This window comes from Lontra canadensis, unplaced genomic scaffold, assembly GCF_010015895.1.
Source record: "Lontra canadensis isolate GAN:19392208 unplaced genomic scaffold, GSC_riverotter_1.0 scaffold17, whole genome shotgun sequence".
In the NCBI taxonomy this organism is placed as follows: domain Eukaryota; kingdom Metazoa; phylum Chordata; class Mammalia; order Carnivora; family Mustelidae; genus Lontra; species Lontra canadensis.
Genome location: NW_022631011.1, coordinates 13,870,156 through 13,886,266, shown reverse-complemented (window position 1 = coordinate 13,886,266; position 16,111 = coordinate 13,870,156). Strand labels below are relative to the sequence as shown.

At 39.9% G+C, this 16,111-nt stretch overlaps 1 protein-coding gene and 1 pseudogene across 2 annotated transcripts in view; one reads left to right on the top strand and one right to left on the bottom strand.

Annotated features, from left to right (window-relative positions):
- GAREM1 (GRB2 associated regulator of MAPK1 subtype 1) overlaps positions 1-16,111 on the bottom strand; it is a 197,920-nt gene that overhangs the window by 133,605 nt on the left and 48,204 nt on the right. The gene's annotated exons all lie outside the window — the stretch shown is intronic.
- On the top strand, positions 1,768-2,112 carry LOC116868969 (annotated as a pseudogene).

Below are 16,111 nucleotides of genomic sequence, written 5' to 3'. Positions count from 1 at the left end.
GCCAAATTTTTTTGTCTGTTTGTTTTTCTTGCCTTAATGCCCCCAGCTAGAATCTCCAGCACAACACTCAACATAAGTGGAAACCAAGATGGATGGTTGGGAGAGGATGTGCCCTTCTTTTCCATCTTTATTCTTCCTGATAGACGGAGTGTGGATGTGATTACTGGAACTGGAAGGGTAGCGACCATCTTGGACTTGGAGGGGAACTCAGGACCGGAATTGAGTCCATGACATAGCAACAACTGAAAAGAAACCTGGTCTCTGCCACCTCGGGCAACATGCCAACCTGTGGTCTTTGTCTTTGGGTCTCCGTGACTTCAGCCAAACTCAAGGCTAACATGATACAGGAATATTAGAATAAAGTAAGAATTGTGGTGCCTGCCGTATTCAATCAAAATATATGAACTAGGTTCAAAAAGGAAAAGAATTTTTGATTTAAAACAAACAAACAGTAGTACTAAAGGTGCCTATATAAGGAAGTACTGTCTACGCCTGGCTCCTGGTTTTAAAATCTGAGCAATGTCTGATAGCTTTTTTTTAGCAATGTCTGATAGCTTTTTTTTTTTTTTTAACTTCAGAATAATGCCACAGAACTGAGAGGAATAGCATTCCTCAATATTATGCTTCTGAGAATTTCTCTCAAGCTTCCCAACTAGTCTGTGATTGTAGAGGTTCTATTACCAACCCAAGTTTACTTCATAAAGACCAGAATATTACTCAAAAGTCACTAAAAACATTATCACGCATTTAACAGAACTCTTCATTTGTATCTAATTACAGATAGGAGTTATATGTTAGCTCCCAACTGGATGATTAAATTAATGCCTATGATGAACTTTGGCTCCAAATTATTTATGAAACCAAGTCACGCTCATGGATTTGATGGGGTGATATCAAGTCTCCCCAATGCAGAGAGAAAATGATGTTTTTAGATTAATGGTCAGAAAATGTTATGAGGAGTACAGATGAAACAACTTTCCTAGAATTTACCATCAACAGGATTAAGTACCTCAGTGATGACACGTGCAGGATACCATAGAAAGGAAGTCATTCCTTTCTATGGTCATTCCACAAGCTTACCAGTTATGTATCCATTTGACCCATATTAAGAATAAAGATGCAGGGGCACCTGGGTGGCTCAGTGGGTTAAAGTCTCTGCCTTCGGCTCAGGTCATGATCCCAGGGTTCTGGGATCGAGCCCCACATCAGGCTCTCTGCTCAGCGGGGAGCCTGCTTCCCCTCCTCTCTCTCTGCCTGCCTCTCTAATTGTAATCTCTGTCAAATAAATAAATATAATCTTTAAAAAAAAAAAAAAAAAGAATAAAGATCCAGGAACCAACTCTCAACCGTTCCCCTCGCATCTCACTTTGGCTACGGCACAGAAATTCCAGTATCCACGCTTCATGGCTGCCTGTATTCTGAAAATGTGTATGAATGTAAAAGAAAGCAACTTAATTCTTTGAAGCAGAATCCATAATAATATGCCAACTCAATCAGGGATGTTTTCTTTCCTTTGAAGCCTCCAGGATATTTTTATTTTTGGAAAATAGTCTGATTAAGTTAAAACAAGTATGTGCTGTCATAGCAGGTTGACTAATCTAAAACTGGTTTCCACGTCCTTTACTGACTAAAAGTATCAAAAGTTTAGAGAGATAAAACAAATGGCAAGGAAGTCCTTAAATCCCCATAGCGGGTCTTTCCTCCCTTGCTCCCGGCCATCTCGGAGGCTGCTCTTGGTTGGTGCCATCCTGAACCTAAGGAAGGAAGATGGTGGCCACAAGAAAGACAAAAAAGTCACTGGAGTGGGTCAACTCTAAGCAAACTCTTACAAAAAGCGGAAAATACGTGCTGGGATACAAGCAGACTCTGAAAATGATCAGACATGGCAAAGTGAAACCGGTCATCCTCGCCAACAACCACACGGCCTTTAGGAAGTCTGAAATAGAATACTTACACCATGTTGGCCAAACTGATGGCCATCACTGCAGTGGCAATAATACTGAATTGGGCATAGCGTATGGGAAATACTACAGAGCATGAGCACTGGCTATCATTGATCCACGTAATTCTGTTATGGAAATACTACAGAGCATGAGCACTGGCTATCATTGATCCACGTAATTCTGTTATCATTAGAAGCATGCCAGTGAGAAGTAAACACACAAAATTTTTCTTTAATAAAACTGACCAGAGCTTGCTTTTTTAAAAAAATAAATAAATCCCCACGGCACCTATCTTCACCTGAGTGCTATGCATGGAACGTCTAGGAACCTTCCTGTCTCCCCAACTAGATCATGTTTGCATTCATGTCACTGGACTGCTGGGTATAGACCAGGTGTGTAATAAATGCCTGATGAATGAACAATCTTAGGTAGAAATCGATGAGCATTCACATCAAAGCCGTCTAAGTACACATCAAGCACTCAGACCTTAGTTAACATTTAAACACTTTGAGGCAAGAGTATTTAGAAAAGGCTATTTTTTTTTCAGTATCTCCTATTGATCTCTTTCTACCCTAAACAAACAAACATCCAGAAATCCACATTGCCTAAAATCCCTTCTTGAGATGAATATTCTACTCAAAGGCCCCAAGACTGTAGTCTTGGGTTCTAAGCATGTGAAAGAATTGTTGTATTTTTACGTTCTATGGTTTACTGTGAAATCGCAACAGGAAGAAAAGGAACTTGAGATTACTTTAGACAAAGTACTAAGTGGTAATGTCGTCAAAGACCTTCACAGTGAAATCTAAGCAAGAAAGAATGCATGAAACAAAAGAGAAAGATGCTTAAAATGAGAGAGAGAGAGATTAGGGATATATTATTACCTCTTTTCAAAAGAACCCTTGGACAAAAGACTCCTTTGTCAACAGATTGACCAGGAATAATAGATCCCTTCTGTACGAAACAGAAGTATGCCTACTTAAGTCAAATCTGAAATGTTACGCTCTGAAATAGCGAACTGAACCTAATATTTAAAAGATAAGAATTCTATGCCAAGTGCTTTTTGGAAAAACAGGTGAGCGACAGTAGTATCAGTATTTCTACAAACATTTAAAATATACGAAATCTAGCATGGTACCCGACAAATACCACGGAATCACATTTCTGGCAGATGAGGAAGGGGACTCAGATTTATTATCAGAAAGCTGACACAGGAAAACTACTCTTTGGCAATCCATGAAGGGCAGTGACAGACATTCCTCTCTCAGTAAGACACTTCCAGCGTGTCCTCCAGAGTTGGGCAGTGCCCGTAAGACGATGCATTCGGTCGGTGTGAAGTATGTTCTTAATCACACTGTTTGTGAGACGGGCACACACATAAGCCCTCAGAGACCCGGAGCGACTGAGAGAACCAGAGAAGCGGGCAGGCCTTGTTTCAGACTCTTCCCAGACATCACGCTACTGGAGAGGGGCAAAGGTCAGATCACCAGGCACGTTTCTAGGCTCTCCCTACCCTCAGCCCCCATGCTCTCTGTTTCCACTTATTCAAATTACTATATAATGACTCCGTAAGTTTGGTGGGAGGCAGTGTGAAATGTCAGAAATAACCCACAGTCTGGAGCCAGAGTTAGGTAATCGCGGTTCTAATACTTCTTAACTGTATGACCATGAGCAAATTACTTAATTTCTTTGGGTGAGGATGTTCTCACACTTAGAATTATAGTAATAATACTGCAAGTAAGTTGTAATGACTGAATGAGAATAAATATAAGGAACTCAGGATAGTACCTTGTAGATAAAAGGCTCATGAAAAACAGGACTTTGGTTTTATTTTCTTCTTCAGTAAGTGTCCTCTTCCCTTAGACTGAATCAGGTACATAATAAGAGTTTTTGTGTCCAATGAGAAAATACTCTATAATGTACAATGATTTGCACTTTACGTTTCACTTCTACTTCAGTAAAATAAAAGGAAAATATTCACCAGGTATAAAGTTATGTTAAAGCCAACAATTTTATTTCAAGAGGATAAACTGAGCCAGAGTTCAACCTAAGGGATTTTCATTGTCATTTTTAGTTTCAACTTTGATCTAGATCCCCTTGAACTTTATTATGTGACAAACAAAACATAAAATACTAAAGAATCAAATTTACAAATGATTCACTGCCATCGAAGTCCAGAAGATATATTCTTAAGAAAAATATTTAAATTATGTATTTGACAATTTTTAGAATTTTCTTCTATTAAGCAGATTTCTAAAAATCCTGCATAGCCTTAAAAACAAAACCAAATTTTGAAAAAAAAGAAGCAAAGACTCACACGTATACCACTGCTGAAAATCTCGTGTTTCTAGTACCAACACATAAAAACACTTAATTTTAATATTCTCTGTACACATGAAAGAGGGTTAGTAAGATGAATGCAAACACCAAATAACACCTGAGTTTTTAATTTTTCCAAGTAGGTTGCCCTAAAGGCAAAAAGCCAGACAACACTTTGCCTCTATAACTTTAAAATACATACAATAAAGAACTTCAATATGAAAAAACATCGTATACTAAAATACTAGAAATAAACAAAAGACTTAAAAATCAGATCACCAAATTTTAGACAGGTCTATAGAGATATAGTAGGCCTAAAGGAAATGCAAAGCATGTGTGATAAGTAAGGTTCAACTTCTCAAAGCAGAACTGGAAAACAAAATAAAAAACTACCTCTTCTTTCCAAAAATCGAAAAAAAACCCAAACCCAAAACACCAGTAGTTCACAGACTAGAAGACTTCATCAATTAAATTGGTACTGTGGTTACTTATAACTCCTAACCAACTCTCCTGCTTACAGATAAAATATTAATACAATTTTCCAAGGCAAAATGTAACAAAGAAAACCACCTTGACATTGAATCCTCTGTATACAACATCTCCTAAATGCATAATCTGAGACATGGAAATATTAACTGGCTTGAGCAGAGGCAAGGTACAGTTTCAAGAGTTCTCAAGTGTATTATGTATACATATACTTTTTAAAATAAAAAACTCTATTTTAGGGGCGCCTGAGTGGCTCCGTCATTAAGCGTCTGCCTCTGGCTCAGGTCATGATTCCAGGGTCCTGGGATCCAGTCCGTATTGGGTTCCCTGCTTGGTAGGAAGCCTGCTTCTCCTTCTCCCAGTCCCCCCTGCTTGTGTTCCCTCTCCCACTGTCTCTCTCTGTGTCAAATAAATAAATAAAATCTTGAACAAAACAAAACAAAACAAACAAAAAATCTATTTTAGTGGACTAAAATTACATTGGCAATTAGATAAAAGCTCTATATTTGCAAAATTTAAATTAGGTGAAATTTAAATGACATTTGAAAAATTTTCACAGACATTGAAAATCACAGACATAGCACAGCCTGACTTGATAAATGTCGGGGGGGGTTGTCCCCATCCAAAGTCTGATAGTGAATCACTATATGAATGTAACCAAATGGTTCAAAGTATTCTAAGCTTGCCCAGATATACTGAAAATTACAATCTATTTAAGCATCTATAAAAATATTAGATTTTTTCCAGACAAGGGCAAACCTAATTAAAGAAGTTTACCTGAATAACATGGACACATTAAAAACCAAGACAAAAAGCTTTCTACACCATCCCCTTCTCCACTCCAAATCTAAGAAATCAAGAAATCTATCACTTTACAAATTACTCAGTAGACCATCCAGTGTCCAGGATGTTATTTCATTACTTAGTAGGAAGAGAGACTATCTCCTTCCATTTCAATATGTTTTTTTCTGGATCCAAGAGAAATACTAGATAGAGGGTCCAAATAAATCCAAGGAAACGAAAATAGAACAATTACGCACACAGAAGGCCTTCTTTTCCCCTGAAGTGAGACAGTCACATTAAGATACTTTCTTCTTGGCATGCTTACAGATTTCCCTAATGGGACTTCAACGTCCACGATCGCTCAACTGTTCCTTGTTGCTGGATACTCTGAACACCCACCAGCACATCCCACACATCTCTTCCTGTTCTCGGTCCCCATCCCACTTTGCTGATGCGATAGCCACGTACCGCTCTTCCACTTGTTCTCTATCCATGAAATGGGAACAGCAGACCCAGTCCAGTGGATAATGTGAGAAACAGCTGCAGTATGATACAACATCACCAAGAATTAAATCACAACAGTGAAAAGGGACCAAATTCTTAAGGATGACACTTTAACAGTATCAACATGGAGAAATTAAGACCTTCCCTATCTAACCCCACAGGATGAAACCTATACCAAAAACCATAGTAAGACAGAACCAGTAAGACTGAGCTGAGGGTTTTATTTTATTTTATTTAAGATAAAATGTATTGGGGTGCCTGGGTGGCTTAGTCAGTTAAGCGTCTGCCTTCGGCTCAGGTATGATCCCAGGGTCCCAGGATCAAGCCCCGCATTGGGTTCCCTGCCTAGTGGGGAGCCTGCTTCTCCCTCTGCCTCCTGCTCCCCCTGCTTATGTCCTCTCTCTTTCTTGCTCACTCTCTCCTTCAAATAGATAAAGATCTTGAAAAAAAAATTTTTTAATTTACTTATCTTAGAGAGAGAGAGAGTGTGCACTCACATGAGCAGAGGTGGAAGGGGCAGAGGGAAAGAGAGAGAACTAGAACCCCCCACTGAGTGTGGAGTCCCATGTACGGGCTCGATCCCACAACCCTGAGATCATGACCTGAGCTGAAACCAAGAGTCAAATGCTTAACTGACTGAGCCACTCAAGTGCCTTTGGGCTCAAGGTTTTAGAAGAGAAGAGGAGAAAAGAGACTGGAACCCCCTTAGTTCAATGCAATAGCGGCTAAGGCAACAAATGGAAAACATATACCACAAGCCTGAGAGATACTAACACCGCAACTCTGAGGACCAATGATCAGCATTCGTAGAGAGAAATGGAGCAAAGGACAGTATATTAGTTTTCTCTTGCTACATAACAAATTACCACAAACTTAGCAGCTTAAATATAGCACAGAAATCTGGCACACATGGCCAGGTTCTCTGTTCAGGCTGAAATCAAGCTGCTGGTTGTCCAGGTTCTCATCTGGAGCTCAGGGTCCCCATTTAAGCTCACTCATGTGTTGGTAGAATTCAGTTGCAGTTGTAAAGCTGAAGTCATTTCCTTGCTGGCTATTGACCAGAGACTGACCTCAATTCCCAAAGAGCACACACAAGTCCTCCTTACCTGGTGACCCGCTCCTTTTCTGAGCAATGGAGAACCTGGTTCACCTTGAATCCCTCTCCTGCTTTGAGCATGTTTGACCTCACCTCTGTAACTGGCCAGAGAAACTCAGTTTTGAAAGGCTTGTCTGATTGGGTTGTGTTCTCCAAGGGTAATCTATCTTAAAGTTAACTGATTGGGGACTTAATTATGTCTGCAAAATGCTCTGTGCCATATACCATGACATAATCTGGTATAACACCAGGGTATGGAGATCAAGGGGCCATCTTAGAATCCGGTCTACCACAGAAGGTAAAACAGAAAAGAAGCCAGTTATTCCAGTAGAAAGCAGATACAGAACTTAAGTCAAGAGCATCATGGGTAGAGGTGCCTGGGTGGCTCAGTCAATTAAGCACCTGCCTTCGTCTAGGGTCATGATCCCAGGGTCCTGAGATCACCCCCCGCCCCAGGCTCCCTGCTCAGCAGGAGTCTGCTTCTCCCTCTACCATTCCCCCTGCTTGTGCTCTCTCTCTCTCTCAAATAATAAATAAAATCTTTTTTAAAAAAATTCCAAAGAGATTTTTATAGCTAAAAGCAATCAAAATCAACTTACACTTTGAGTTATTAGGGTATGAAAACAGTCATTACCTTGACCAAGAGGAGTGTGATTCTGCTTTATTTGTAACAACTCGGGGAGGCTAAAGGAATATAGTTCACTCAGACTCATGGTAAGTAGAATCTTACAATCAGATAAATATCATTGAAAAATCAATGTAGCAAAAACCTATTAGTCTATACTTAAGAACAGAATTTTAAGTAATTTCCAACAATTTCACTAGGCTTTTTAAAGTTAACTGAATATAACTGTCAATGCTTTAAATTGTCTCAAAATTATTACTCTATATATGATGCTTAGTTCTCAAAATTTCTTTGCTATGTTCCTTTGGTTGTATTTTTAAACCTTAGATTAGAGGAGGAAAGAAAACAGGGAGGGTTTTTTTTTGTTTGTTTGTTTGTTTTTTAAAGGAAGTGCTCGCCACTGACATGAGAGGAAACACGTACTTCCGTTAAAACCCCTGGGCATCTCTACATCCCAGAATGATGCGTCCTACTCCCCGTGGGCACTGGCTCCCACTGATTCCTCTGCTCTTTGGATTCCATATTCTTGATCCCATCAGCCTGGATGGGATTAAACCCATGAACTTGCTCATCCGTTCAAAGCACCAACAGGAAGCCACACACTCTTGGAAAAAAGCTTGTAAAGAACATTTCTCCTTTAATTGTAAAGATGGAATCCAGAGCTGGATGCAAGCGAGCTGCTAGATTTTAATCACCCTGGTTTCATAAACATGCATGTTATGTGGTGTGGAGCTGTCTTCATTACAGAAAATCTGGCAGCCCTGGGGTTCCTTAGACTCTTCCCACTCATGCCGACGCCAAGAATTCCCTCCCTAGCATTTGTGCTGTACATACCCACACAGAGGAAGGGCATAAAGTTCTACCAAGACAGGGCCAGTAGGACTAGTCTGTCCTGATACCAACTGTACTTAGAGTTACACATCACCACCAAGCACAGACCCATCCTGAGCTCCCGGTCCAGATGCTGACCCTTGGACAACATGGGTTTGAACAGTACAGGTCCACATGTATAGGGATTCCTTAGACTGGTGTAAATGTATTTTCCTTAGATTTTCTTAGTAACATTTGCTTTTCTTTAGGTTACTTTATTATAAAAATACAGAAAATAATACATTTAACATATAAAATATGTGTCAGTCAACTATTTATGTTATTGGTAAGGCTTCCAGTCAATAGTGGACTATTAGTAGTTAAGTTTTTGAGGAGTCAAATGCTATATGAGGTGTTCTGACTGCACAGGGGATTGGTACGCTGAAGCTCCACACCGTTCAAGGGTCAGGGGTATATCCTGTTGCATTCTGGACATCATCAGCTGAATGTCCCAAAAGAACCTCGAAACTTGATATGATCCCCAAATTATAATTCCTCCTAATGCCTCTCCCTGCTCCTCCTATCTCTGTAAGTGGCATCTGTACCCTCTTTGTCAATCAAGCATCCACATCAACGACTCTCCTCCTCTAGTCACCTACATCTAACTCCTCACCACATCTTACTGATGTGTAACAGAATGTGATAGAATGCAGTAACTCCAAGTGTGGGCTCTAGACACAGACAGCCATAGCTCACACTCCCAAACTGCCACATACTGGCTGTGTAACTCGCCAAGTTATTTAGTATCTCTGTGCTTCAGTTCTCTCATCTGTAAAATGCAGATAACAACAGTACTAGTGCCTACTTCACAGGGCTGTTGTGAGGATTAAATGAGTTAGTAACTATCAAGAACTTAAAGCAGACATCTGGTATACTCAGTAAATCTCAGCTAATGCTATTGGCGTCATTACTGGAACTGAGTCTCTCTCAGCTCTATCCCCTTCTCTATCCACTACAACCCTTCTGCTCTTGGCTTCACATATGCTCCCACAGCCTTCAGTAGGAATATTGTGAGAGTCTCTGTCAAGATTCTGAGCCCTCTCATCTAGCTTCCATTCTGCTGCCATTAGTCTTCCAAAAGCAAATCTACTATCACTATTACTCTGCTTGGAAACCTTCAGGGTTCTCCACTGCTCAGAGAAAAAAACCCAAACTCCATGGGATATAGCATGAAACCCTTCCTGAGCTTCCACAGCAATTACACTGGGAAAGTCTGAGGTATGTAAGGGTCACAGAAGGGCCCATGTGCTATCTATCTTGGGTCTCCATGGTTTTTTCCTCACACTTATCTTGTTGCCTAGAATGTCCTTCCCCCACAATGTGCACACTAGAAATTTCAGAGTCTAACACTGCCTCCTCTCTCGTCTTTGTAAGAGTCCACTTTTCCTTACTTCCTTAAAACGTCTCCTTAATTCCTAGGATAGTGTCAAGTCTGTTTAAGACTTTCCCAAGTTCGCTAAGACCACCTCTTCAGCATGTCATCCTCCCCTCACATGTGACACAAACAGAACTACCAAAGATTCTCCACAGGAGTCTCTGTACAGCTTCTTCTCCTCAGTACATGCCTCCTTTTATCTAAGATAGGTCTAAGATCCTTTCTGGTAAAACCCCTTTCTTGGTGAAGTCTTCGTTGGTGCATCTCTTCTATTTTCCACTCCACAGATGCCGCTGTTTCTTTTACTCTTTTACCACTCTGTAGACATCTTTCCTGGGACTTTTTGTTTTTAATATTTTATTTATTTATTTATTTACTTAGAGAGCAAGCGAGCCAGAGCACAAATGGGGGGGGGGGGGACAGACAGAGAGGGAAAAGCTCCGTGCTGAGCCGGGAGCCTGCTGCAGGGCTTGATCCCTGGACCCAGGGATCGTGACCTGAGCTGAAGGCAGATACTTAGGTGACTGAGCCACCAGGCATCCCAGCGTCCTTCTAATTACACTGACATTTCACATTTGTGCGTCTGCCTTCTTGCTAAGCAACCCAAGTACTTAGTACTGCTGCTCAATTTACATTTGCTGAATGAGCTCCTGTGTAAATGGCATTCTGTTGTCATTTTCCACTCTTCAAATTCAGGATGAGTGTTTCACCATGTGACACTATTTCTTACAGAACAGAATTTGGTATACGAAAAGTCTTCTCAGAGTCACCACAAAGGGACTGCTGCTACACTACCCAAAATCCAAAGTTTATCAATTCCTGGCATAGATTGTTAGGAGAGACTTAATGCAAAAGTGTGGGCTAATCATGTGAGGCAAATAATTTTTTTAAACAATTCTGAATGGAAGAGTAATAATTAAGTTTGGAATTAGAGAATTTTACAATTAGAAAGGAGTCTGGAGAACCTAGTTGCCAACTGCCTTTCTTTTCTTTTCTTTTTTTGAAAAGATTTTATTTATTTATTTGACAGAGAGGGAATGAGAGAGAGAGCATGAGAGGGGAAGAGTCAGAGGGAGGAGAAGACTCCCTGCCAAGCCAGGAGCCCGATTCTGGACTGGATCCTTGGACTCCGGGATCATGACCTGAGCCAAAGGCAGTTGCTTAACCAACTAAGCCACCCAGGTACCCCTGCCTTCACTTTCTAATTGAGGAAATGTACACAAAGTCCCCCGTCAGCCGGTGGCAACAGAAGACTAGCAGCCTGCTTCCTCATTTCGTCTTCAACCACTCTATCCCATCATGCCCCATGTGAAGGAAAACTACATTGCCTATTTCACACACGTGATGCTCAGAGTTCACACAAGCACATCCGTAGTTCACCTACACTGTGTATCTCAGTGTAGTTTTAAACCAAATCCAGTTTAGATAAACCCTGTGAAACAACAGAAAGACGGATAACTGGTCTGGAAGTCTGAAAACAGAGTCTGAATCCTGGCACACTAGCTGTGTGATCCTCGTTAACTCACAATTACCCTGAAGGTGGTTTTCAAACGGAAATGCAAAGAATGGTGCCTGTTTCATAAATTGTTGTGAGGACAGAATTAGAACATCAATGAATGCATTCTATAAATCATAAATGCTACACGATTGCTATATATTAATAAAATGAAAGGTAAGGTACTAATTTACACTGCATCTCTTTTTTTAGCATTGAAGCTCTTCAGACTAGTTAATTATTGTTTATCCTTATACTTTACACCCTTCTCTCTTTCCTTTTTTACTCTGGCACTTGCTCTGCTCATTAGAACTATACTAGCTCCTAAGTATGTAAAAGAAAGGAAAGCCAGGTATTAACTGAATATGCAAAAATTTGGGTTTTTCCTTAGGTTCTACTGCCAGTGACAAAACATAAATATCTTTTTAAAATAAGGTCACAAGTGGGGCACCTGGGTGGCTCAAAAGGTTGAGCATCTGACTTTGGCTCAGGTCATGATCTCGGGGTCGTGGGATTAAGCCCTGAGACAGGTTCCATGCTCAGCGGGGAGTCTACTTCTCCCTCTGCTCCTCCCCCTGCTCATGTGTACACCCTCTTGAGCTCTTTAATAAATAAATAAAATATTTAAGAAAAAAATAAAATAAAATAAAATAAGGTTACAGGTATAATCACCCAAAACCGTCTAACATAATTGCTTCTTACCCATATCTTCATACAGATTATAGGTCTCACACAAGCTCGACTTCAATGAAGACTAAAATCTTCAAGGCTTCAATGCAAAAGGCATTAGGGAATCATCTAATCCCTATCTTTTCTTTTGACAGAGTTTTTTAAAAACTTTATGTATTTCTTTGAGAGACAGAGAGAAAGAGCAGGAGCAAAGGGGAGTAAGAGAGGGAGAAGCAGACTCCCCGCTGGGCAGGGAGCCTGATATGGGGCTGTTTCCCAGGACCCTGAGATCATGACCTGAGCCAAAGGCAGACACTAAACTGACTGAGCCACCCAGGCGCTCCTAAACCCAATCTTTTCTTTAAAGCGTATTTAAGTGAAAAGCACAGCTAGGAAAAAGAGCTACAAATTACACTATTGTACGTTTCAACACATGTTAATGATTTCATAGGTTGTAACTGACTATAGATGTTTATTTGTAAGTAGAACAATGTTTGAATGTCCCATGGTAGTACTCTCATATGCTAAAATCTATAAAAAATTAAACTTGAGCTAAATACTTAGCTTGTGACATTGAAATATAAATAGAAGTACTATAAAAAATTTTGACAGTTATTTTTCCCTTCCTACATTAACTCTCACTGACCTTTATTATATTCGTCTACATGTAGATATGTAAACCTTTAAACAGTATAATTTCCACTTGGGATTCCATTTTTAGGGGAAAAAAAACATAGTTACTGAAGATTATAAACAAAGATAAGATACTAGGATAAGCTCAAAGTCAAATTTGAGAAAAGGATATAATCATGAATGTGTCCCATGTTACAAATCAGTATTGCATGAATCTGGTTAATATAAATGAAATTACCAGGGCCTGATACATTTCAAACCAACAAGGCAAAAAATTGGATTCTGAAATAGCATCAACTATATCAAGATGTGGTGTATATATCTGGGACCAGATAACATCATTTTCTCTCAGCGTACATGTATTGAATAAAATTTTAAAAATAAAGTTTTAAGGAAGGCTTTATATTCCTATCAAGTTACATATAAATAGAACTTGAAAACATCAGATGTTTTACCCACTTTCCTTTGTGAAACATCCTTACAACATTCCCTTAATTCAGCATGTTGTCAAATAGTACTTATTAAGCACTATTCTCAGTAAATGAAACAGAACAGTCCCTTGTTCTCTGTTGTAATTTGGCACAGACAACGTCCACACAGGCCAGCCTTCCAAAGGGTATATCAGAACTGTTCTAAAGAAAGATCACAACAGCAAGGCCCAAGAAAAAGGCACTTAAAATTCTGTACCAGTCCCAATTTAGTGTTTGTGATTGAGTGAAGTGTCAACCAAATGACCACTCGGCTCCTCCCTTCCACCATTTTTACCCCCCTGGTTTGGCATATGTTAATTAGTTACCACTCACTTATATATTCCACTATAAATGTGCTTAGGAATTTCAAACCACTTCGCTTTTAAACTCTACTAACTCAGCAGCTCCTCCCTTTTGAAAAAAGAACCTTTCCCATATTTCGTGATAGGAAGTATAGTTACTTAACCAATCTACTCTACTGGGGCACAAAATTTTATCTGGAGACTTTCCCCATTAACAACTGTGAAAATCTCCCTCAGAAAAGAATTTCTACTTTCAAATGGAATTTTCTTCTGTTGGAGGTGATGGTGATTCCAACTATGCTGACTCAACCTTGTGGGGGTTGCCTCCACAGTCTGGTAATTGCTGAGTGTCTTTCGGTGGGTATAAGAATTCATTTTGTGTTCTGTACGATTTGAAGAAAGAAGGGAGTTGAGGAAGCAAAAGAAAGAGACTAACATCCAGGAAAGAACCAAGAAATACAAGAGAGTACCACATAAAGTGATACTTTCAGGGCTGAGATTTTAAGTTTATACAGATGTTCTGTCCAGGCACATAGCCGACCTCACAGGGACACACCACAGCCAGCCAAGGACCAGGGCTGTCTCGTCCCGTCAAAGATGTGCAGAACAGCTAGCGTGACCACAGAGTTCACGCCTCGCTCTCCCCTTTCCAAGCAGTACTTCTTTTTATCTAACCAAAGTCTCTGTGAACCATTTCCCTTCAGTTCTTAGTGAGAAAGGAACAACTGCTCGGCACCCTCCTCACAACCTCCTCACAAAGACAGTTATTAAGTGGCCTCTTGAACATCTCTTCAAACTAAAGATTCACAACTCCTTTACTCCTTCCTCATGGGCCTTAATTTTTAATAATCCTTTGGCTCCTTCCTCTGCTCTTCTCTGGATCCTTCTAGCTTTCTTTCTTTAATTCTAGAGTCCAAAAGAGAAAATAAAATGTCCTACTAATGGCCTGGCCAACAAGAGGCAAAGCAGGATTATTTTACTATTCTTAAAAATTATTTTTAAAAAAATGTATTCTTTTATTGATATTAAAATAGGTGTCCCAGGATCTAAGGTAAAATACACGCAACAGCAATTCTCACTTCAACTTCTACTTTGTTCTCTCGGCTTCCTTCTTCCACTTCATGTATATGAATTTGAGTTTAAATGCACTACCACCACTATCTTTATTTTATTGGAATTTGTCTTTCAATTCTTAGTGCTTTCGAAATTGAATCAATTCAATCGATTCCATACTAACCGAATAGCTATGGATCTTGCCACTTACTCCATCCATCACTCCTAAATCTGTAGGACCCTCACTGCCCCAATTTCCCATGACAGTCCCTGGGAACTCCAAGTTTTAGAGACCTCTACAAAGCAACAATGCAGATAGCAAATAAAGTAGGATGGGACGTTTTGTTGGCAAAGTTACATTTTGCAAGAAACACATCATTTACTAATAGTAATCACCACATTGTGAGCAATGATTATTTTCCAGGAATTATGTTAAGTATTGTTTTTAAAGATCAGCAGCTCAGGTGACATAATTAGCCCAGGGTCACCTTGTTCATAAATGACAGAGCTGGAGAGAGAACCCATAACACCTGCCTTCCACAGGTGGCTGTGGAACCAAGAGCTCAGTCTCAACTGGTGACAAAGGTGTTATATGTAAGGTAGCTGTGGTCTGGGGGTAACACCACGACCATAAGAAGAATCCACAGCTTATCACCCACAACCACACATGAAAATTTCTACTCCAAAGGACTGTATTATTATACTTGGTCATGTTGCAAAAATTAAAGTCAGGCATATGGAAGTAAGTGATACTCTGCATTTAAATTAAGCATTTAACCTTACAGAAAAACTGGCATTAAACTCAGACAACTAAAATGACTCACAAATATTTCCGATTTTCCTTCCAACCGTAAAAAATGTGACCTTTCAAAAATGCTACATCATTTACTGATACATTAAAGCTATATTTTCTAAATTTGAAAGTTAAATTTCTTTGGTCTTAAAAAAAATTCCAACACACAACAGCATGAGGAAAGAGAAGGGAAGGAGTTCAGTGAAATTTAAGGAAAATTACATGAAAGAATAGGACTGGGGCGCCTGGGTGGCTCAGTGGTTAAGCCTCTGCCTTCAGCTCAAGTCATGATCTCAGGGTCCTGGGATCAAGTCCCACATCGGACTCTCTGCTTAGTGGAGAACCTGCTTCCTCCTCTCTCTCTCTCTCTGCCTACTTGTGATCTCTGTCAAATAAATAAATAAAATCTTCTAAAAAAAAAAAAAAAGAATAGGACTATATATGGCGGGAAAGTGTACTATAGAGTTCTGAAAATGGTGATGGATTCTGTAAGAGGAAAGAGAAATCATCCCTTTAAAACATATAATACCACTTGGGGCACCTGGATGGCACAGGCAGTTGAGCACCTGACTCTTCTTGGTTTCCGCTCAGGTCGTGATCTCAGGGTCATGGGATCAAGCACCGCATTGAGGTCTGTGCTCAGCACAGAGTTTGCTTAGGAGTCTCTCTCCCTCTCCTTCTGCCCCTGGCCTCTGCGT